Source organism: Elephantulus edwardii, unplaced genomic scaffold (assembly GCF_000299155.1).
Source record: "Elephantulus edwardii isolate Elephantulus edwardi_28Jun2011 unplaced genomic scaffold, EleEdw1.0 scaffold00082, whole genome shotgun sequence".
NCBI classification, from domain to species: domain Eukaryota; kingdom Metazoa; phylum Chordata; class Mammalia; order Macroscelidea; family Macroscelididae; genus Elephantulus; species Elephantulus edwardii.
Window position 1 is genome coordinate 13,450,800 of NW_006399832.1, and position 25,452 is coordinate 13,476,251.

General features: G+C 37.1%; 1 protein-coding gene across 2 annotated transcripts in view; it reads right to left on the bottom strand.

Annotated features, from left to right (window-relative positions):
* The window catches only part of EDIL3 (EGF-like repeats and discoidin I-like domains 3), a 595,610-nt gene extending 577,246 nt beyond the window's left edge, over positions 1–18,364 (bottom strand). For both annotated transcript variants that reach the window (XM_006889875.1, XM_006889874.1), the window contains exon 1: positions 18,240–18,364. The gene's annotated coding sequence lies outside the window, so the exon portion shown is untranslated. The remainder of the gene's footprint in view (positions 1–18,239) is intronic.
* Positions 18,365–25,452: the final 7,088 nt, after the last annotated feature.

Consider the following 25,452-nt stretch of genomic DNA (forward strand, 5'->3'; position numbering starts at 1 on the left):
TAATAAACAAATATAAATATAATTATTTTTCTTGAATAGTAACTCAAATATCTTAATTATACATTTCAATTGTTTATGTAAATATATTGTTGTTGTTGTTGGTGGTGGTGGTATGTATCATCAAGTGACCCCACAAACAACAGCTCTTAAACCTGCCCTGTCCTGAGCCAGTCTCATTAACTCTGGCCCACTTAACCTTATTACCCCAGTTACTGTATCAATCCACCTCATCTGGGGTCTTCTTCTCTTGTGTGGTCCCTCTACCCTTCCAAGCATGATGTCATTCTCCATGGATCATTCCCTCCCAACCACATGCCCAAAATATGTGAGACAAAACTTCAAAATCCTAGACTCTAAAGAGAAATTTGTTTCACCCTCTCCAAGACAGACCTGTCTCTTGGTGACCCATAGTAGAGTCAAGTCTCTTCTCCTGCACCACAACTCAAAGGCATTGATCCTTGTTCTATCATCCTTAGTCGTTCTCCAGCTCTCTGAAGCATAGCAAGTAATTGCAAAGACCATGACCTGGATCAGGTGCACCTTAGTCTCTAGACTGACATTGCTGCTTCAAAGTTCATAGGAGAGGTCCCTGACAGCAGATTCTCCCAGTGCAATTTGTCTTTTAATTTTCTGACTGATGGTGCCAAGTGTGTTTACTGTGGAGCTAAGCAAGCTGTAACTGTTAACAATCTCAATCTCTTCTCCATCTATCATGGAGCTGCCAGTTGGCCCTGTGCTAAGAATCTTTCTCTTGTTGATGTTGAACTTCAATCCATATTGAAGACTACCTTCTCTGACCTTAAGCTTCAGGTTCTCCTCTTTATCATTCATTTGTAGAGTTGTGTCATCTGCATTATGCAGGTTGTTAATAATTCTTCCTCCAATCTTGATGCCACATTACTTCTCATAAATTTCAGCTTCCTGAATGATCTGTTCTGCATATAGATTTTAAAAAGTATGGTGACAGGTTGTTTTTCTGAGACACTCCTTTCCTAGTTTTTAATCTTGCAGCATTTCCTTGTTCTATTCTGAGGACGGCTTCTTGGCCCAAGTATAAGTTTCACACAAGCACAATTAAGTGTTTTGGGAGTCCAATTCTTCTCAAAGTTGCCCACAATTGGCTGTGATTCACACAGTTGAATGGCTTTGCATACTCATTAAAGATAGATCGATACTACTCCGTTATTCTCGTCCTTTGGTCAAGATCCATCTGAGAATAGCAATTATATCCTCAGTGTCAGCCTCCATGGATAATTTAATTTAAATATACCAAATCCATCATTTTTTAACCAACATTGAACGTGCATAAATAGGGTCACAACACCTAAGAGTTCTACTCTAAATCTTGTTAATGATCACTAACCAGAAGTTTCTTCAGCAATATCAGTTATCTGAAGCTGATAAATATCTGAAATATAATCAGATAAGTGATCTAGGGACAATGAAAATGTATGGCTAATCATAAAAAACAAACATGCAGTGGAACTTCTAATATTTTTTCCTTGTATGGAAATCATTATGATTCTGGGATAAGTTTAACCCCTTTATCTTATTAAAGTTATATTAGCAGGACAGAATAGCAGTCAGATTTAGAGTGATGCATTTCCTGGGGGGAAAAATCATTATAGAAAGAGATAAAATTCTTTTTTCAAAGATATATAAAAGGTAATTGGCAAGTTTATTTGGGTAGGAAAGAGACCCTGAATAAGCCAAGCATTTCTGAGAATCAAAAGTGAAGTAAAAGGTAGAGTACTCTCTGTTCTCAAAACCTAGCTGTAATAACAAAAATAGTATGGCACTGGTACAGGATAGGCACATAGATGAACGGAATCAAGAGCCCAGACAGAAACCCATCTATCAAGGGTCCACTGATATTCGGCAAAAAAATACAAAACCTATCAGATGGGGAAAGACAGCCTCTTCAACAAATGGTGCTTGTGAAACTGAGCTGCTACCTCCAGAAAACTGAAGCAAGATCCACATTTCACATCACACAGAAAAATCAACTCAAAGTGGACCTTAAACAAACATAAAAAATACTACAGGGCCTCCAGAAGAAAAAGACTTATAACCTAATTACAAATGGACAAAAGGCAAGGAAAGACTTTCCACAGAGGAAGACATTTGGGGGGGTCAAGAGACACATGAAGAAATGCTAAACATCACCAGCATGAAGAGAGACAAACCAAAACACAATGAGATACCATCTCACCCCAGTAGCAGTGGCAAAGTTTAACAAGACAGAAAGCAATAACTGTTGAGTAGAATATGGAGAGATTAAAAACTCGCATAGCATTATTGGTGGGACCAGAAAATGGTAAAACCACTCTAGAAGGCAGTTTGGTGTTTCCTCAGAAAGCCAAATAGAGGAAATTCTTTATGACCTAGGTATTCCACTGCTAGGAATATACACTAAGAAAATTAGAATTGAGACACAAATGAAGATATACCTATGTTCAGAACATGAAACAGCCCAAATGTTCAACTATAAGAGAATGGGTTGAGAAACTGGTACATTCACACGATGGAATACTATGCAGCACTGAGGAGAAACAATTTTGAAAAATACTACATAATTTGGGAAAGATTGGAGAGTATTATACAGAGTGAGATAGCTCGTTTCATAACAACAGACACTGCATAATACCATCATGATAAAAGTAAAAGGATAACTTAAAATGTGAATGGAAGTTCAAGAGGGAAAGGAGTGGGAACAGAGAGGTAAAAATGGACAGGAGAAAATCATGGGATCACATAATTTGGTGAGTGGAGTGGGGGTAAAGGAAATGGAAAGATCTAGTGGGGACCTATCAAGAAGACATGGCAATGATTGTATGAAACACAATGTGAAAGAAGAAAAGTGTAAAACATAATATATACAAATTGTGTGTGTGTGTGTAAAACTATATAATAATCATGAAAGAAAAATAAAATCAATTCTCAAAGAGAAATAGATTTGTATAGGATACTATAGACAGAATAGTAGCATATCAGTATGAATATAATGTTGTTTTGATTGCTTTGAGTCGAGCACGACTCAGATAACCTATGAACAAAAGGCCTGTAGCCCCTCTACAACTATGGACATTTATCAAAGTTTATAGAGTTTCCGGAGGCACGCATGTTGTTTTAGGAAGTGGATGCCACTCCTGCTTCCAATACATTCATAATTTCTAAATAAGAAAGCTTAGTCAGGAGCTAAGGCTACCATGGGAAAACAGAGAATTAGAAATTAAATGATGCTCTCATTTTTTATCCCTAATTTTTTTAAAATACTGAACTACTCAATAATGCAAGTATTTTGAATTCTTTTTTTTCTAAAAATATTATTTGCTTTTCTATTGCAAGAAAATTATGTTTATATCTTTTGTTTTCAGACTGATGGTTTTAATAGGCTAAATGTTAAGCTAAGAAGTACTAAAATTTCTGAGTCATCAAAATAACTTATAATAAACCACAAGCTTACATTTTTGCATAATACTTCTGAGTCATACTGACATTGTGAATGGAATCTTCCATCTCAATCAGAAAGTCTCCCTTGATCCAAACTGCCCTTCAGCACTCATCCTCTCCCTCTCTCTCTCTGAACAATGACGTTACATTCCCTGTTTAAACAACCTTCCACTCTTTCCCAATGATTCTATCTAAAAATATACCTCTTATTATTTTACCTCAATTTTTTCTTTCTTTTTCTTTATAGAACTGACCATGATAAATGTGGTTGTTTACTTCCTAGCTTTCTCATTTGAATGAAAGATATATGAAGGAAGGAACCTTTTTATAAAAAATGGCTATATCCACAGCACCATGAAGAAACTGGAGCACACTGAACACCTGATAGAGAAATAAATTAGTGAATACAGCAATGCATAAGAGAAATGTTATTTTCCCCTTTTTATTTTTTCATTAATTTATCCACAAAAAGTGTAGGTCTTCCATCACACCTCTAGAAAACCTGATTTTGGCAATGTCATCCATAAATAACATGTAATCCTATTGTTGTTGATTGCCTTCGAGTTGAGCAAAACTCATAGTGACCCTAGGAATAAAAGGCCTGAAGCCCCTCTACAACTATCTACATTTATCAAAAAATTCTCTACAGTATTTGATATGTTTATCATTCAGTTCTTGAAGCATATTTTATCTTTACCTTTGAGAGTGCAACATTGCTAATTTTTCTTCTATCTTCTGGATCACAACTTTTCAGATTACTTTATGAAGTTTCTCTAGCAATTCTTTAAATTGTCAGCCTTCTTCTATCAGTTCTCATCAGTGCTTCAGACATGTTTAGTTCAGTTTGGCCTACAGATATGAGGGCAATGTACTTGTACAGGGGGTAGAATTTTGATTCAAGAAGGAAACAGATAGTAGTTCCCCACTCTGAGGTGGTTATCAACACCCCTTCAAAGGGATGTAGTTTGGTGTCACATCTGAATGGAGCATTGTCACCAATTTCCTACCTAGCTCAAAACCTGCCACAGAAGATACGGGTGCTACGCAATGCTAAAGCTACTTTCATTTCTATTCACCATTAATGAATATTTTCAAAATGTCCAAATCTTTGGATTCCATACTAGGTTCTCTATTCTTTTCAGAAATGATTGTTTTCAATTTGCAGTACAGTTTTTATGCTCTGAGGTAAACATAAGCATTACGTCTTTGTTGCCTTAGTGGTAATGAGTTATAGGGCCATCCAAAAGGCACATAGTTCGACTTCACCAGCTGCCTCAGAGGAGAAATATGGACAATCTTCTGTGTAATTTCCTGCTTCTGAAAACCCACTGGTCCGTTAGCCATGAGTCAGTTAAGACTTGATGATAAATAAAAATATAGTAAAAGGAAAAGCAGTATAACGGAACACTTATCTTCTCTCAGGACTTAATCATTAGCATTATTGTGGCTTTCAAATCTAAGCTTCCACATGAAATTTCTCAAATCTAGATACTTCAAATCTTAGTTATGGGTAAATAGAATTTCCTAATTAAGTATGTGAATTGATATACTTATTTCTGGCCTCCCATAATGAGGTATACTCAGTTTACAATATAAGTTTACATTATACCCAGTTTCTAAGGTCTGAAATTGATAAGGGTGTTCTTTTTCCCTCCTTTTCTTCAAAACTCGTTTTACTTCAGATTTTGGGAAAAAACACCAATAATTATTCCTTTGAGCTGTGGTGCTGGAGAAGAGTATTGAGAATACCATGGACTGCTAGGAAAACAAACAGATTTGTCCTGGAAAGGGTTAAACCGGGTGGCTCCTTGGAGGCAAGGATTCTGAGGCTCCATCTAACATACTCTGGACATGTTGTGAGGAGAAACCGGTCCTTGGAGAGGGACATCATGCTTGGGAGGGTGGAGGGACAGCGCAGGAGAGGAAGGCCCTCTATGAGGTGGATTGATTCAGTGATTGGGATAATTGGAATGGGAGTGTCAGAGACAGTGCGATTGGCACAGGACAAAGAGGAGTTTAGGGCTGTTGTACATAGGGTCGCTATGAGTTGCAAGCAACTCGACGGCACATAACAACAACAACAACAACAACAACAACAATACTCTAGAAACATTATTTTATTATCTCTAGCCCCTGTTGCTGTTCTCTCCCAGGCCAAGATCATGCCTATGGTGATCTGCTGCAGTGGTGTTGATATTGTCCATCTGTTTTACTTTAAAATATAGTTTATTATCATAGCAATGGTAATATTTAGAAAGTATAAATCCTCTTCATTGTGCTGTGGTTATAGTCTAAGATATCATAGAAGAGTATCATACTCAACCTCACTGCTAGTCACTCGTTCCTTCCCCCAATCTCTGGCCACAGTGATCTTCATCATTAAGTTCATAGGTTTCATCATACTTACCCCCCTCCACTATTTTTCTAATCTCCCAAATTTTTTAAACATTATTAATTCTGTTTCTGCTTTCCTCCTGATAAATTCAACTTATTTTGGAATTATTTCTCACCTCCCCCACATTAAGTATAGGGTACTAGTGAGGTGCAATTGGTGAACAGTCCAGCTATTAACTGAAAGTTTAGCAGTCCAAATCTATAAGATGGTTGGAAAGATAGGTCTACTCTGATATATCATAAATTGGAAGTAATAGTATTTGGTTGGAGTAGTATATTGACAGGTTAAATTGGTAAAGTATTTGGTTGGAGTAGTATATTGACAGGTTAAATTGGTAAAAGGAAAGGCAATATACAGTAAGAGGTTGTTGTATCTATGTACTGTCGAGTTTGAACTGACTATCACTGACCCTTCAGTGAGTTTTCAGAGGCAATAAATGAGAAGATTGCCCATCTTTCTCCCTCAGAGCAGCTGGTGGATTTAAACTCTTTGACTTTAACTTGCAGTGTAGGCCACCAGAACTCCAGAAGCTAATTGTCATTGCAAATAACTAATTTCATGAATCAATGTTTGTTACAGACCAAGGATAAAGTATTTTTATAATTATTAATAATGAGGCAGAGAGCCAGGAATGAGATAGAGCAGAGAGCACGAAAAACAGGGAGCCAGCAGTTCTCGACTGAAGATCCTCATTGCAGCTTCCCTGTATCTTTATTGAAAATTATCAAGATGTAGTTCACAAAGACAATTCAATGCAAATGAAGCCAAACTCTTTCTATTGAAAACCTTCCCCTTGACGCAGGAGGGAGGGGTTAGCAAATGTACCTCACCTCTCACATAGCATTCGGTTTATTACAAATATTTAGTATTGACTTTCATAAATGTTAATTAATGTTATAAACTAAATTACTCATAATGGAACACGTAAAAATACTAAATAATAAATATTAAAAACATACTTTTTTACATATGTTTTATGAATCTTTATACCTCTTTGCCCTGGATTTGCTCACAGCTTGTGCCAAGAAATATATTGGACAAATACCTGGACAACTGACTAGAAGAAAGCCATATATACACCCATTTGAGAAAAAAGGTGATCAGACAGAGTGTGGAAATTATCAAAGAATATCACTAATATCACATGCAAGTAAAATTCTGCTGAAGATAATCCAAAACTATTGGAACAATACATTGACAATAAACTACCAGACATACAAACTGGCTTTAGAAAAGGTCATGCCACTAAAGACATTATTGACAAAGTCAGATGGATCTTGGCAGAAAAAAGTGAGTACTAGAGAATGTCTACCTGTATTTCACTGATTATGCATAGGCATTTGAGTGTCTGGGTCACAACTGTGGCTATCCTTGAGGAAGATAGGAATCCCAGAACACTTGATTGTGTTCATGCAAAATCTATACTCAAACCAGGAAGAAGTCCTCAGAATAGAGCAAGTAAACATTGCGTGGTTCACTATCAGAAAAGGAATGTGTCAAGGATGAGACTGGTCTCTCTATATTTTCAATCTATATGCAAAATAGATCATTCAGAAGGCTGAGTTTTGTTAGGAGGTTTGTGGCATTAGGGTTGGAGGAAGACGTGTACAAACAATCTATGTTATACAGATGACATAACCTTGCTTGCTGAAACTGAGGAGGATCTAAAGCTCTTGCTGCAAAAGGTCAAGGCCTAGAGTCTTCAATATGGATTAAAGCTCAACATCAAGAAGACATGTTTATCCACAACAGCAAAGAATAGGAAATAACCCAAATGCCCATCAATAAATGAATGGATAGAGAAGTTGTGGTATATTCTCACCATGGAATAGTACGCAACACTGAATAACAAAGAAGTCATGAAAGATTATACAAAATGGGTGACCATAGAGGACATTAGCTGAGTGAAATAGCTCAGTCACAAAAAAACAAATACTGCATAGTGCCACTATTATAAACCAGAACTGGCTGTCACAGCAGTTGGAGGAAAACTAAGAAAAGAAGGGTAAATAATGTAAATTACATTGAAACAGATGAGAGAGAGAACTGTATAAAAGGAATATATGATTAGGTATTATTGGTATGACAAGAGTCCAGAATAAGAGTGGCATAATAAAGTGGTCTGGGAGGTTGCAGGGGGGTGGTGGGGACTGTATAACAATGAAAGAATTTTTCTTCTGAACAAAAAAGGGAACTGGGGGAGCAGGGAGGAAAATGTGCAACAATGAATGAATGAAAATCCAATAAACTTACAAATAAAATCTCAAGGAAAAAAGGTAGATATTAAAGATAAATCCATTTTTGTTTAAATTCTAAGAAAATAAAAAAGAAGACAAAGATTCTCACCACTGAGCCAATTGGCAACACCATGATAGATGGAGAAAAGATTGAGGTTGTTAACAGTTACAGGTTGTTTAGCTCCACAAACAACACCTTTGACACTAGCAGTCAGAAAATCAAAAGACTAAGTGCACTGAAAAAATCTCCTATCAGGGACCTCTTGAAAGCACTGAGAAGCAATGATGTCAGTCTGGAAACTAAGGTGCACCTGATCTAGGCAATGGTCTTTGCAATTACTTGCTATGCATCAGAGAGCTGAAGAATGACTGACAGAAGAATCACTGCCTTTGAGGTGTGGTGCTGGAAAAGATTCTTGAACATACCATGAACTGCCAAGAAAACAAATAGTCTTGAGGAGAGCGAAACCAAGTTTCTCCTTGGAGGCTAGGACCTTGAAGCTCTGTTTCACATACTTAGGGGATATGGCCAGGAGGGAATGGTCCTCGGAGGAGAACACAATGCTTAGAATGGTAGAGGGGTAGTACAGGAAAGAGAGGCCCCATATGAGATGTATTAATACAGTATGGGGCAATGGAGGTAGGTGTGTTGGGCACATTGAGACTGGCTCAGGATAGAGCAGGGTTCAGAGCTGGTTGCTGTAAGTTGATGGCGACTCAATGGCACATAACAATAACATATTATTTTTATTATGTTGTTGTTGTTGTTATGTATCATCATGACAGAAACAACTCCTAACTGACTTTCAAATGAGTATTCAAAAGCAGTAAATCACATGAGAGAAATTGTACATCTTTCTCCCATGGAAGAGCTAGTGAATTTGGACCACATACTTTAGGGTTGGCTAAGCCGTGAGTTTCCTTTTTCTATCATAATACCCATGTATTCACATATTCATTCATATTATATTCATGTACTCATTTTCTTTTCTAACTAGACAGAAAACTGAATTTTTTCAATTGTGAACAAGCTTGCTGATCATTTACTTAATCCCCTTCCTTAAGGAATATACTAGTTAGTTGAATTAGAAAAGTTTATATTTGTTACTAATTGTTTAGTCTTAGTGTTTATGGAGAATCACATGTAACATTGATTTCTAATATACATGATCTACAAAATATTCTCTGGTTGACGAAAATTTCTTCAGGAAATAAGTGTGTGAATATTCTACTCTAAATTTCACTGCCCTATACAGCAACATGAGTGGTAACAGAAAAATAAATTTAGAGATAGCCAGGAGGGTTATCCCTAAAAGTCCCCTGGAGTGAGATACAATGTCTCATGCATATCTCTAAAAACATGGAGTATTTCAAATGTGATGGTGTGAAGTGGAGACTTTGTCTTTCCATGGACGTGTCAGTACTGTTTCACAAGGGTTCGGACAGTTAGTCCTAATACTTGTGAGGGGCTAGGAAGAGACTAGAGGTGTTAATACACATGAAAGGAAAGAGAAATGACACATTATGGGGGAAGGAAGATACCAGAAAGCCCACTTAAAAACAAGGTTCTCTATTGAAGGAGAGCACAAACCTGAGCAGGTCAATTTCCTCCAAGCATCCACACGTAATATACGAATGGAAGTGATACGAGATTGATTGCAGATGTGATAAAATATTTTGTGTTATATGATATGAGATGCTTTGGGAGGAAAATAAGAAAGTAAAAAATTGAATGAGGAGCTATATAAAATAAGTGCCATTAAGAAGTATAGCAAGGCTACCAAAAAGAAATGAGGCCTCGTTTTAAAATCACGAAGGAGGTTTTATTGCTAATATATTGCATGTATTTTAAATTCTCCTTCCAAGTGTACATGTTCGATTGCAGCATAGAGTGCAAATAATGTTTGAAATTGGAATCATACACAACTTTTTCTAAGCAAATATGGATAACTATAATTTTCTTTCATTAGTGCTGTTGTTAGGTCCCTTAGAGTACAATACGACTCATAGTATACCTATTAACAAAAGACCTGAAGTTTCTCCTATCCTTTGCCATCCTCACACTTCCTGACATATTAGAGCTCATTGTGGCCATCACTGTGTCAATCCACCTGGTCAAGGGTCTTCCTCTCCTTTGCTGACCTGCTCTTCTGATCATCATGACCCTCTCCAAGGAATGGCCTCTCTTAGCAACATGCCTGAAGTATGTGAGGCAAAGCTTTATTATCTATTTATTTATTATCTACTTATTTATTTAGCAGTAAATAACATGAGAGGAATCTGGCTGAACTTTTTCCAAAATATACTTGTTTGTTCTTTTGGCTGTCTGTGGAATGTTCAGTATTCTCCAACACCACAGCTCAAAGAAATCAGCTCTAATTCTGTCATCCTTAATTAACCATCCAGCTCAGAGCAAGTGCTCAACAAGACCATGGCCTGAATCAGACACACTTTATTCTTCAAACTGACATTGTTACTCTTTAATAATTTAGAGAGGTTCCTAGCTACAGACTTTTCCAGTGCAATATGTCTCCTGATTTCCTGAGTGCTGGTACCAAGGGTGTTGACTGTGGATCTAAATTGTTGACAGTTTCCATTTTTTTCTCCATGTTTCATGATGTTGCCTATTGATCCAGTGGTAAGAAACTTTGTTTCCTTTCAAGATCATTGTGGAATTCTTTCACTGGGAAATTAAAAATAAAGAGCACTAGAAGCTCATATTATTATAAAATGTATATGGTTCAGGAGGTTATAGGAAAATATATCGCCTTCTTCTGCTTTCAGTTGCAGAATTATTAAACACAACTATGATTCCAGTTCAAATCACTATATTAATTTGAAATGTATTCTATTACCTTAAACTACATACCACTTGTTGGTGTAAAATTCCAGTGCACATTATGGTTTCTACATATGTGCAGATCACTAGCATTAAAAGTTTATCTTTTAAAAAAATACAGTAGTCACTTACCAAAGTAGTTTGTTTTTCTTAAAAAAAAGATGAGTTTAATGTTATAATGTTTCAAATATTTTATACCAATAACTACTTTTAAAAATAGGGAATATAATAAATCCAAAAGCAAAAAAAGTATGTTAGATTATAAAGGCAACTGCCAGTAAGTAGTGGTATAAAAACATTAATGATACTTTTAGTATATACATGAACATACAGGAATGAGGAAAAGACACTATAGTGGCAAATAAAATGAAGTACCTGCTTAAAAAATATCTAACTTAAAAATGCATCTGAAGGATTCTGATGATATGCTCCATATGGGGTTGCAATGTTAACCCAAAAGATACATCTTTTTGGCAGTTCAAATCCATCACTAGGTCAAAGGGAGAAAGACAGGCACTGCCTTCTCATGTAACTTAGTCTTTGAGTTTAACAGAGGGTCTGACTAGACAATAATGATTTCGTGATTGTGTTTTCTCACCCTTAAGAAAAAACAACAACAACAAAAAACCTATTTGTTTTTCTTTTTAGGTCTATTGAGTACAACTCATAAAGACCCTATGAACAAAAGATTTGAACCCTTTTCTATCCTGCACCATTCTAACACTCTCTGATACACAAGAACATATTGCAGCAGTATCAATTCTTCTACTTTGAGGGTCTTCCTCTCCTTCGCTGACCCTCCACCCTTTCCAGCATCATATAATTCTCCAAGGTATATAGCCCCTCCTAACAACATGCCCAAAGTATATGAAACAAAGCATCATCATTCCCGTCTCCAAAGAGCACTCTGGCTGCACCCTCTCCAAGACATATCTTTTCATTCTCTTGGCCATTCCTGGGATGGATGTTCAGCACTCTTCTCCAAAACTGCAGATCAAGGGTATCAATTCTTTTCTGTCATCCTTATTCATTGTCCAGCTCTCAGTCACATAGCAAGTAATCTGAAAGACCATGGCCTAAATCAGACACATCTTAGTTCTCAAATTATTTTTGTCAGGCGCTGTCTAGTCGCATACAACCTATAGCAAGCCAATGAACAACAGACCTCTACACTGCCCCATCCTGTGTCAGTCACCCTCATCAACTCTGACACACTTGATTCCATCACTACAGCCATTGTTTTATACATCTTGGTAAGGGTCTTCCTTTCTTTCTCTAACCCTCAACTTTTCCAAGCATGATTTCATCTTTCAAGGAATAACTTCTCCTAGCAACATACTCTAAGCATGAAGGTGAAGCTTTTCCATCTTTACCTTCAAGGGGAATTCTGGTTGCACTTTCCCCAAAGCATAACTGTTCATTCTTTTGGCAGTTCATGGCTATTCCATACACTTGACCAGCACCACAACTCAAACGTATCAATTATTAGGAAAGTTTTATTTGAGCAGGCATTTAAAGTCTTGGGTCATTGATTTTCTATTATTTTAATGGTACTAAAATAATCAAAACATGGCATTAGAATTTGTTTAACTCTCACGCTTTGCTCAGTAATAAAGCCAATACAAATGGAACATATTTATTTCTGAAACTCCCAAAAATCATTTAGAAAAGGTAGCTATGATTTTCAGGGAACTCTGTAGCACATAACAACAAAAACAACAAGATTCAATAAAATATAGGATAAGGCACATAGCATCAGGTGGGTGGTATGGTATAACAATCCCATCTCTCATGATAGGCAGTTTTGTGATATGCAAAAATGAAAACGAAACTGGGAATAGTATTAACTCTAAAATGATTTAATCCCCAATGTTCCCTTGAAATAAATGGAAGATAACAAGGTGCTTAAAGTGTTGCTGCCCACAGTGTTGATTTTTTCCAATGGCATAACGAATGTTGAAGACTATCTGTTGTTGCCGTCAAGTTAGTATAAACTCATAACAGACACACTAGGTGGTTTTTAGAAACTGCAAGTTGTACAGATAGAGATTGCCTACCTTTCTCCTACAAAGGGATTGGTGGACTCAAACCATTAGCAAAGCCTTTAAGTGAGCAGCTTAACCACTATGCCACCAGAGCTCCCTAAAAAATCTACTTCAAAAATATGCCAAGCAATTTCAACCGGCTTCCCTAGTGCTGTGCAAATTGTTTACTGTATTCTTCCTATCTAACTTTTAAGTTATACTGGAATGCTTTGGAGAGTATGAATGAATGGAGAGAAATAAAATTATATAATAAATGGCAGTTAGAAAAAACCATGTGATTATTAACCTAAAATGCCTGTGGAGATACTTAATTCTTCATTACTCAGATGGATCTGTCTCTTTAATTACAGTTACGACTCTTTCTCAGTGATGACAAGATGACATCGCACACTAAAAAATGTAAGGTGTTACCAAATTGTAGTTTCAGTAGTTGTTAAGTATCAAGGAGTCAGAACTGAATCATAGTTGCCTGTTCAGTGGGTTTTCATAGGCAGTAAATTACAGAGAAGAAGATTGCCCAATTTCTCCCGTGAAGCACCTGGCGGATTCTAACAGCATGCTTCCCAGCTGGCAATGCATCTCCTTACCACTAGGCTACTAGAGCTATCATTTTCTTCAAAGATATACTTTCCTGAAGATATATTTCCTGTATTAAACTTTTAATCACTTTACATATGTAACTGTTGTTGCTGTTGTGATATGCCATTGAGTTGTTGTACATAGAAATCCTATGTACAACAGCTCTGAACCCTGCTCTCTCATGAGCCAACCTCATTCATTGTCTCTGACATACCTTCCCCCATTAACCCAGTCACTGAATCAGTCCATCTCATCCAGGGTCTTCCTCTTTTGCATTATCCCTCCACCCTCCCAAGCCTGGTATCTCTCTCCAAGGATTGGTTCCTCCTTTCAACATGCCCAAAGTATCTCAGAAAGAGATTCAGAATCCTTGCCTCCAAGGAGCAGCCTGGCTTCACACTCTCCAGGATGAACCTGTTTGTTCTCATAGAAATCCACGGTATATTCAATACTCTGCTCCAGCACCACAGCTCAAAGGCATCATTTCTCCTTCTATTATCCCTAGTCATTGTCCAGCTTTCTGATGCTTAGCATGTAATTACAAAGACTGATCTGGTGGACAGTGTTTGGTGGAGCTTCCCAATTAAAACAAGCTTGGAGGCAGGAGTGGCAACCACTTCTGAAACAGCTTGCTTCCAGGAGCTCTATGAACATAGAGAAATCATGAAAATTCTACAAGTGTTCAGGTTTTTCATACAGGGTGTCTCTATGAGTTATCTACAACTTGACAGCACTTAATAACAACAACAACAATGAGAGAGCTCTGTTGGACTAGTGGATAGAAAGTTAAGCTAACAAGCCAAAGGTAAGTGATTTTAATCTGTGGCCCTCAGGTCTGGTTTTAATTGTTTTTGGTCAAACATTCTTCTAAGTGGTATAGCACTGGTCTGTCCATTTGCTCTACAGAGGTTAACGCATGGTTGCTGTGATGCAAAACACTGTGACACTGATGTGTTAAATGAAATAATGGTTGCCCATGGTGGACAGTGTTTTGTGGAGCTCCCCAATTAAAACAAGCTTGGATGCAGGGTTGCATTCATTTCCAAAATAGCTTGCCTCCAGAAACTGTAAGAACATGGAGAAATGATGACAGTTACACAAGTTTTCATGTTTTTTGTTCATAGGGTCACTATGAGTCATCTACAACTCCATGGCACTTAACAATAAGCAACAACTACAATGACCTGGATCACATGAACCTTAGTCTTCAGATTGACATCATTGCTCTTCAGTACTTTGGAACAGTCCCTGGCAACAGACTTTCCCAGTGTGCTTTGTCTTTTGATTTCTTGGCTGCTGGTACCAAGACTGTGGAGTCAAACAAACTGTAATGGTTATTAATCTCAATCCATTCACCATCTATCATCAATCTGCCATTTGGCCTAGTGGTGGGAATCTTTGCTTTCTTGATGTTGAGCTTCAATCCATATTGAAGGCTGCAGTCTCTAAAATTGTGTAGCAAAATGCCTCAGAATCTCCTAAATTTCGACAAGCAATGTGTGTCATCTTCATAAGGCAGGTTAGTGAGTAGTCTTCCTCCAATCCTGATGTCACATTGCTACTCACAGAGCCCAGCCTACTGGGTTACAACAGCCTTGCTGGAAGGTATAGTATAAGCTTCCCCAAAATTTCATGTTAAAAATTATAAAAAAGACAATTGTCTTAGAAATGAATGAGATGAACAAGTTTTTTTCTAGTAGTAATATAATGGACTGCAAATGCATTTTAATAATATAATGTAATACATTTTTTATTGTACATAGGGTTTTCAGAGGCCTGCTATTTCAGAAGTGGATGGCCAATCCTTCTTCCTAGTCTGTCTTAATGTGAATGTTCAGATTTAGAGAAGTATCAGACAGACCAGCAAGTTAAAGGTATATCCCTTATTGCGGAGTTAACTTTAGTGTCAGTGTTGTCCCTGCCTTTCTCACACGCGTCTTTACCCACTTATTTCCCTGCTTCACCTTTCCCTGCTCCACCATCCACCAGGATACCCATCTACTTCTACCCTCTCCCTTCACATCTATCTCCCTTTGACCAGCCCTCCATCTAATAACTTATATATGAAGCTTCCATGGCTTCTGTGATTCCAAACACATCAGCTGATGGTAGTTCCTTATGTTGGGATCAATGTCTCTGAAGTTTAGTCGTAATGTTTTCCGAGCAAAGGTGATGCATCCTGTAGAACTGGTGTGTAGATGGGCTTTTCTTGGCCCGAGGGCCTGCGGCCCTCGGGCCAGAACAAATGTCACACGGTTTTTGCGTCTTCGATTACCTGGGAGGATGGGTGGGGTCTGCGGGGGTCTTAGACTGGCCTCTAAGCTGCCCAGCTTCAGCTAGTCGGATGCCTGTACCCCCTCTCTGAGCAGCCTGCCAAATGAATGTTGCGCGGTTTTTGCATCTTCACAAAAATGTTGTGAGGAGAGACCGGTCCTTGGAGAAGGACATCATGATTGGGAGGGTAGAGGGACAGCACAGGAGAGGAAGGCCCTGTATGAGGTGGATTGATTCAGTGACTGGGATAATTGGGATAGGAGCGTCAGAGACACTGCGATTGGCACAGGACAGAGCGGAGTTTAGGGCTATTGTACATAGGGTTGCTATGAGTCGCAGGTGACTCGACGGCACATAACAACAACAACAACAATGTAATATAAAAATAGAAGAAAACATTATAAAATATAGCACACTTAAATCCCATAAATGTAGTCCTACATAAGAATCATTTAACTATTTTAATAAATAGTGGTATGTATTAGGTATTTATTTAGGCATGTAGGTATGAGTTACAGAAATTAAACTCTACACTATTTACTTCTTCATATCAGTTTTTCAAAGCCCTCAACATTTTTATTTACTTCATTCAATTTGTGAAGCTTCATCTGACATACTTTGGGCATATTGCAAGGAGGGACCAGTCCTTGGAGAGGGATGACATGCTTGGGAAGGTGGAGGGACCGGGTAAGAGAGGAAGACCCTTGATGAGATGGATTGATTCAAGACTGGGGTAATGGTGATAGGTGTGTCAGAAACAGATGGCATTAGATAGAGCAGCGTTAAGGGCTGTTGTACATAGGGTCACTATGGGTTGCAGGTGACTCAGTGGCACAAAGCAACAACAGCAAAATTACGGTTGACAGAACTTTAATCTATTGAACATATATATGTTCTTCTCTTAGAATGGATGTGGCATTTTTTTTTCTTCCTAATCAACTATAGAATTACTTATAATAAGAGAGATGAGTCTGTATGTTTTACATAGTGCTGATTCTTTGCAACGTAGTATTTCCTTATTTAGGAATTATAGGAGTTATCCTCAATGAACATAGTTAAAGAAACATTTTCAATATGATCATCAACTATAATTAATATTTGTAAAGCAAAGTTTTAAGGAAGACTTTAAAGATCATTGCTGTTGGAATAATTTCTTCTTTCATACACTTATGTTATCTGAAAAGTAATGATTAGAATATGTACAACATATTAATAGATATTAGCAGTTATTAAAAAAAATCCCATTTCCATTCACAGTTACAGATATGATGTTTATTTTTAAGTAAGAATAATATATATATATATATATTAATATTGAAAGAGCTGTTGTGGTCTAAGAAAGTGTTCTCCAATCCCAAATGCAAACAGTTTGAATCCACTAGCTGCTGTGTAGGAGAAGGAGGGGCAATTTTTCCCATGCCTCTGAAAACATACAAGAGGGTTAGCTTTGGGTCAGGTCTGACTCAATGGTCCACAACAGGAACAACACATTAATATTAGAGATAAAAACAATCTATTGCATATGAGTATTATTTATAGTATCTTTTCCAATGAACTTAATATGTTTTTTTCTTTCATGTCTTGTTTTGCTTTGTTTTTAATAATGACAATTGAATGTTTTTTATTCAATCATTCATTTTTAAAACTCAAACTAAATCTATTGACATTGAGGCATTTCTAATCTTCCATCAGGTTTCCAAGGATGTGAATCTTTATGAGAGGATGTTGCCACCCTTTCTCCCACAGAATGACTAGTGAATTCAAACCAATGTCACTTGGTTTAGTAGTACGATATGCAATGCCTCAGGCTGTGAGAGTCCTATAGTATCTTAAAGTTTAATGTTAATAGCAGAAACTATGGAACAGTTTAAAGTACAGTTAGTAAAATATAAAATCTAGTGGTGTAGTCTGAAAGAAGTTGTACTGCTTACTCAAGAACATGCCTTTCTCACAGATCAAATCTACCAGAGGCTCCACAAGAGAAAAAGGGATAATTTGCTCCTTATGATTTAAAGCCTGAGGAAATTCAATAGAGGGTCATTGATGAGTCTGCTCCAATTTGACCCCAGCGAGTTTCTGAGCAATACTCCTAAATTCCAATTAGAGCAAGACATGGTAGTTTAGTAGATTAAGTGTTGGGATGCTAACCTAAAGGTCAGCATTTCAAATCAACCAGTCAGTGCTGTGGGAGAAAGGCAGACTCCTCCAGTTAGGATTTATATAGCTTGGGTCATTTTCAAAATCAGAAATAACTCAAGAGTAGTGGAGTTTCATTTGTTTGTTTTGGGGTTTATGCTGCTGTAAACCAAAGTAAACTTATTAGAACTGTAAACTTTTACAGATTATCACAAGGAAATGTATTACTCATTAATGAAAACAAGAATGGGAACAAGTGAAATATTAAATCTTGCACTTACCAACCTCCACAACACTAGAACAGTTGGGATCTGTGAAGCCATCTGGACACTCACAGGAAAAGGAATCATCAGCCAATCCTGACAAACAGATACCTCCATTTTCACATGGATTGGGATCACAAATATCACCTAGGATGAAAGAAACAGAGTTTTATTACTCTTTTAGTTTGCTGTTGTTGTTGTTATGTGTCATCAAGTCGCCAGACTCACAGCAACCCTCTGTATAAAAGTTGTAAATCCTGTTCTATTCTGTGCCAATCTCAATGTCTCAAATACATCTATCATTTTTACCTCAGTCCATCATTCCTCCTCATCGAGGGTCTTCCTCTCCTGCTCTGTCCTTTCCTCCTCCCAAGCATGCTGTCCCTCTCCAAGGACTGGTTCCTCATTGCAACATGTCCTAAGAATGTCAGATGAAGCTTCAGAATCCTTGCTTCCAAAGAGCAACCCGGCTTCACTCTCTCTAGGACAAACCTGTTTGTCCTAACAGTCCATGGTATACTCAATACACTTCTCCAACACCACAGCTCAAAGGCATTGACTCTCCTTCTATCATCCTTATTTCAGTTTGGGATGATAAAAATGAACATTGTTCTTTCCTTGTTATGGTCATTAGGTGTCATCAAGTTGAATAGGACTCATATTAACTTTATGAACAACAGATGTGAACCATGCCTTACCCGGCACCATCATCATGATCTCTGTAGCCCACTTGGTAAAGAGTGGTGCTGCCAACTCAAAGGTGGGATGTATAAAGTCACCAAATGCTCTATGGGAGAAAAATGGAACGTCTCCTCCCATGAGATTTACAGCCTCTGAAAACTCACTTAAGGATCGATCAGTCATGAGTCAGCACTGACCGAACTTAAATGAGTCTGTGTGTGTATGTGTGTGTCGGTCTTTGTATAAATACACATGTATACACATACAATAATATATAAAGGATTCCTATTTACCAAGTGTATGGAATTGTGCTGTTAATCCCAAATCATGTGGTTCAAACCCACCAGCTGCTCTACAAAAAAATATGAACAATCTTCTCCCATGCAATTTACAGCCTCTGAAAACCTGCTTTAGGGTCAGCTATGAGTTGATACTGACTTGATAGGACATGAATATCTATCTATCTATCTATCTATCTATCTATCTATCTATCTATCTATCTATCGATATATTAGATATAGAGATAGAGACAGAGATAGAGATAGAGATAGAGATATTATATAAAATATTAAATAGAAATATTTCCATATTTACAATTTTTCTTGTTGTGTACCATCAAGTTGGAACTGACCTACAGCTGACACTCTGGTGAGTTTTAAGAGGCAGTAAATCTCACAAGAGAAAACCATCCTTCTTTTGTGGAGGAGATAGTGAATTCAAACCACATTACTTTGGGATTGTAGCATATAGACAAAAATACACATTTAAGGGAGCTCTGGTAGCCTAGTGGTAAGAAACTGCGCTGCAATCTGAATGTATACAGTGTGAAACCACCAGTTGCTCTATGGGAGGAGGGACAATTTCCTTCAATGCCATTAAGGCCTCTGAAAACCCACTGCAAGGTTAGCTATGTGTCAGTTCCAAGTCAATGACACACAGCAACAACACATGATATACTTTATGCACACATATACATATAAAATATAAAATACTCATCTGAAATCGTGTGCTCTTTAGTCAGATGTCACATAACATGGTAAAAGTGTATTTCTTATTTTATTAATTGAAGGGTGTTTTTTTCCACAGTATAGAAATAGTGTATAATTTGTTAATGTTTAGCTTACATAGCTCTGAATTTAAAAATTGCTTTAATAAACAACTCATACAAGTAGCTAAGAAGTCGACTCCAATGCATAGCCACCCCCAACCCTTTCCCTGTGTATCTCACTGCTGAACTGTGCTCAGTAAAGTTTTTAATAGTTATTGTTTTGAAAGGGTCATATCTTTTGTGAGGTGCCCTTGGCTGCATTATAAACTCTAGCCGTATGGTTAGTAGTCAAGCTTGTTAAACATCTGTACCATGCAGGAACTCCTAAATAATTAAAATGTAATCTAGAAATTCTCTCAGCTAAACAGATAAGCTTCTGGAAATTTTTAAGGGCATTGCCTCAGAGTAGTCCACTTGACACGTCCAAAGTAGAATTGATTAAGTGTGGAGTATCAAATATGAGTAAAATAAAATGTGACTGAAGTCTTACTATACAGACAAAATTTCAATTAGACTCATAGATTCTCATGGAGAGGATAAGAGAGCTCACTCACTACCATCACGTCTGTTCTGACTCATAGTGACCCTCCAACAAGTTTCAGTGTTTTGGAAGGAGACCTCTTTGCACAGAGCAGCTGGTGTATCTGAACTGCTGACCTCTTAGTTCACAGCCCAATACACTTCATTATCACACTACACAATCTCTATAAAAAGGCAGCATGGTACACTAGGAATCTCTATAAAAAGGCAGCATGGTAAGAGGGAGATCTTGGGTGGTACAAATGATTAGTACACTCATATGCTAGCCAAATTACATTTATTATTATTGTTTTTTTTTATTTATTATTATTGTTAGGTGCTGTGAAGTCAAGTAGTATTTATTTGTAGTGACCCTATAAACAACAGATCTGAAACTTATTCTATCTTGTGCCATTTTCATCATCTCTGACACACTTGAGTTTAGTGCTGTAGTCACTGAGTCAATTCATCCCCATGAGGGTATTCCCTTCTTTTCTGATCCTCCACCATTCCATGCATGATGTCCCTACCTAAGGAATCGTGTCTATCAGGAACATAATCAGAGTATGTGAGATGAAACTTCAGTGTCTTTTGCATGACTCGTTTCAGGAACATTAAAGCTGTCCTTTCTAGCCAAAGCACAGAGGAGGACAAGGAATAAAGGGGAAAAGAGAAATAGAGATGAAGTCCAAAAAGTAGCAAGGTCATAGAAATAATGGCCTTCTATGCTGTGCCAAAAATATAGGGTTTTATCTTTAAGCATTAGAGAATCATAAAGTACTTCAAGCATGAGAAATATATAGCCACATTAGTGTTTCACAATGATTGCTCATGAAGCATTGCAGTGGATCAAATGGAAGGAGGCAAAGCTAACAGCAAAGGACTAAACATTATCGAGGTTGTTAACAATATTAGCTTGCTCAGCTCCACAATAAACACTCTTGGCACCAGCAGTCAGGAAATCAAAAGATGAATTGCACTGGAGAAAATATGCTGTCAGGGTCCTCTCCAGAGTATTGAGAAGCAACAATGTCTGTCTGGAGACTAAGGTGTACCTGATCCAGGTCATGATGTTCAAAATAAATAGTTATTCATCAGAAAGCTAAATAATGACGAGGGATGATAGAAAGAAAATTGATGTCTTTGAGCTATGGTGCTAGAGAAGAATATTGAATATAGTATGGTCTGTTAGGAGAACAAACAGGTTCATCCTAGAGAGGATGAAACCAGGCTGCTCTTTGGAGGCAAGGATTCTGAAGCTCCATCTGACATATATTGGCCATCTTGCAAGGAGGGCCCAGTCCTTGGAGTGGGACATCTTGGGAGGGAAGAGAGTGAAAGTCCTCAATGAAATGGATTAACCCATTGACTAGGGTAGTGGGGGTAGGTGTGTCAATGGCAAGAAGATTGGCTCAGGATAGAGCTAGGTTCAGAGTTGTTGTACACAATGTTGCTGTGAGTCACAAGCAACTCGACAGAACAGGAAACATAAAAAAAGAAAAAAAAACAATAATATAAAATTTACAAATTTTATTGGCACATGAAGTTAACAAATGATAGAGCAAGACCTTGGTTCATAGGGTCACTGTGAGTTGGAGACAACTTGACAGTATCCTATAACAACAATAACATCTTGGTTTATTTATACTGATCAGTAAAATCTAGGGGAGGAAGCAAAGATCTTAGATATTTTCAAGCACCCAAGGTTGGATTAACATTTGGAAGGAGTTGCACTGCCAACCCGAAGGCATATGGTTGGAATCCACGAGCAGCCCTATGGGAGAAAGAGGCTATCTTTTCTCATGTGATTTACCGCCTCTGAAAACCCACTGGAAGATAAGCCATGGGTCAGTTCTGATATAATGGCACATAAGCACAACAACAACAATATCCTCAACTCAAGAGTTTCTTATTCTGATCCCTCTATTAACATAGAACAGGCTGCTGAACAGTTATCAAGTCAGCTCCAACTACTGGTGATGTCACATGGTTCGTAGTACAACTATCCTCTCTTGTGTTTCCAAAGGCTGATATATTAAAATTAAATTGCCAGGCCTTTGTTTTGAGATGTCCATGAGTGAATTTATATCTCCAATTTATAAAAGGGTACAGAGATCCACCGCTGTCCTTGTAATCCTGGTCTTTGAATATCACATTACTCTGGGTAGGTTTTTTTAAGGTTGAAGAAACTTTTCTTGACCTGATTTTTCCACATGATAATAATATAAATTTAGCTGTACCAGGTGTGTACCAGTCATATAATGCTTCTACTGTCAAATTATACAAAATCTATATGTTCCATTTGCATTATATCTTTTTGATACCCGCTGTTGTTTAGCTGACTTGTCTTTTCTCTCTTGTTCTTATACATTTTGTTGTTCTCTTTTGCTTATGTGTATTTTTATCCTACACACTAGACAATATGTGCAATAACTACCTTTTCTTTCACTCTGGTAAAATCACTGGTATTTATCATTGGTATTTCCTTTAGGGTCTTTCTAGCATTAAATAATGAAATTTTATTTTGATTAAAAGTACAAGCTGTGATCAAGATGTTTTAACTACATTCTTGTGAGGATTTAGGAGAATAAAAAAGTTTATTGATTTCTAGAGTTCGTCCATATACTGAGTAGCCATTTATCATAAAATATATTGAGTTGAAAAAAATTATCATGTTTGGTAGTCTCTGGAACATCTAAATTGTAACTGCACAATAACGTACTGAACAAGCAGGCATAGTACTGGAGAGGTTTTGCAGCAGCGTAGTTGTAAATGATGTATCCCAGTGACAAGAGAGTGCATAAAGGATATGGTAGAAGAAAGGTAGCAGAGAGAGAAGAGGAGGGCAGAGGATAAAAAGTGTCAAACCTACACATAAGTGAGGACAAGGAAGGAAGATCATTCAAAACAGAAATGAGATTACTCTTTAGTCCAAGTCACTAAAAGATAAATATTCAATTAGAACTTAGTATGTTAGCCCTGCCATTCATCTGTCAGTGTGCTGTACTGAGGTGACTGGTTTGTGCTGTGATGCTGAAAACAATGCCACTGGTATTTGAAGACCCAATAAGGTCATTCAAGATCATGACAGACTAGGAAGCATGACCGACCATCCACTTCTGAATTTAAGGGTTCATGGCAAATGTAGGAATAATAGTGCAACACTGTCTATTACAATATGGGAAGATGAGACTCTCAGGTTAGAAGGTCATTAAAATACAATTGGAAAAGAACTTCCTCACAATGTAAAGTCTGCCTTAACATGGAAGGAGAAAAGCAAATTAAAGACCTTCATTTATTGAGAGAGAATGACTCAAAATGAGGAGAAACATTTGTCAAACACCTATTACCATTAAAACATAGAAGATACAATATAAGAATCTAGAAAGACTAGAGGCTGTTGTTAATGAGCTGAAATGAACTAATATTGGTCATTTGAACTCAAGACAACTATACATTATACTGTAACGACAATGAAAAATTGAGGAGGAATGGTAAAGCATTCATCATAAAAAAGAGCATTTCACAATATCTCCTGAAGACAAAGGTGATAGTTAGAGAATATTCATATTTGTACAAGAAATACCTGTTAATTTGATTCAAATTTTCACACTGTCTTTTAAGCTAAAGATTAAGAAATTGATAATTTATACCAACTCTGGCAATGTAAAGTTGATAAAACATGCAAAGATACATTAATAATAACTTGCGCTAAAAATGAAAAATTGGAAATAAGGAAGCATTGGTAGCTGGAAAATAATGCCTTGGTGACAGAAATGAGGCCAGAGATTGCCGAATAGAATCTTGTATTATTCACTGCATATACCTTTTTAAAACAAACAAAAAGCAAATACACATAGGGACTTTGACTGCTGTAACACAGAGGATTCATAGTGACTACATTTGGAGAAAGAAATGTTAGAAAAGTTCAATATCAGCAATCAGAAAAAGGCCAGCTGCTGACTGTGAAACAGTCCATCAACTGCTCACTTAGAAAGGAGACTGAATCTGAATAAAATAAAGTTCACAAAAGCTAAAAATATGATCTTGAACATATGCCATAATACTCTTGGAACTCAACTCAAAACTAGATTTGAAGTGTTAAACATTATTGACCCAAACCAGAGGTGTTTGTGGGATAACGTCAAGAACATCAGACATGGGCAAAAACCAAAGGCCATTAAAAAAACAGAGAGAAGAAAAAAAAATACAGTTTAAAATTGATATCAGAAGAGACTCTAAAACGGGTCAAGAATATTACAGGATTAAGGAAAAAAAATAACAGAAGTAGGGAAAAATATGTCAAAGATATATTAGGAAAACAAGCACTTATCATGAAATGTGCAAATATCTGACTGAAGGAAGAAATCTAGACTACACTGAAGGCATTGATAAAATTGAGCCTCCAGGAATTGGTAGAATGCCAACTGAAATGTTTCAATAGATGTATCTTTACTCTTACTCACTCATCTATACCAAGAAAATTGGGAAACAGCTATTTTGTAAATGAACTGGAAGAGATACATATTTATGTCCATTCTAAACTCAAATAATCCAATTGAATGCAAAAATATTGAACAATATTAAAAAATAGCTGGAATAATATGAATGACAATAAATCCAAACTGGATTCCCCTGCTGATATTAGAGGGATCTTGATTGGAAGCATAGAATGCTAAAAATAGTTCTTGTATTCAGTTTAGTATTTATGTAAAATCATTCAACTGTATGGATAACAATAAATTCTTGATAAAATGTAGAAGAATTAGTATCCCTGAACACTTAATTGAGCTCATGTAGAAACTGTACATAAACCATATATCATTTCTAAGGCGATACTCAGGAGAGGCATTCATTTGGACATGTTGTGAGGAGAGACCGGTCCTTAGAGAGGGACATCATGCTTGGGAGGGTGGAGGGACAGCGCAGGAGAGGAAGGCCCTCTATGAGGTGGATTGATTCAGTGACTGGGATAATTGGGAT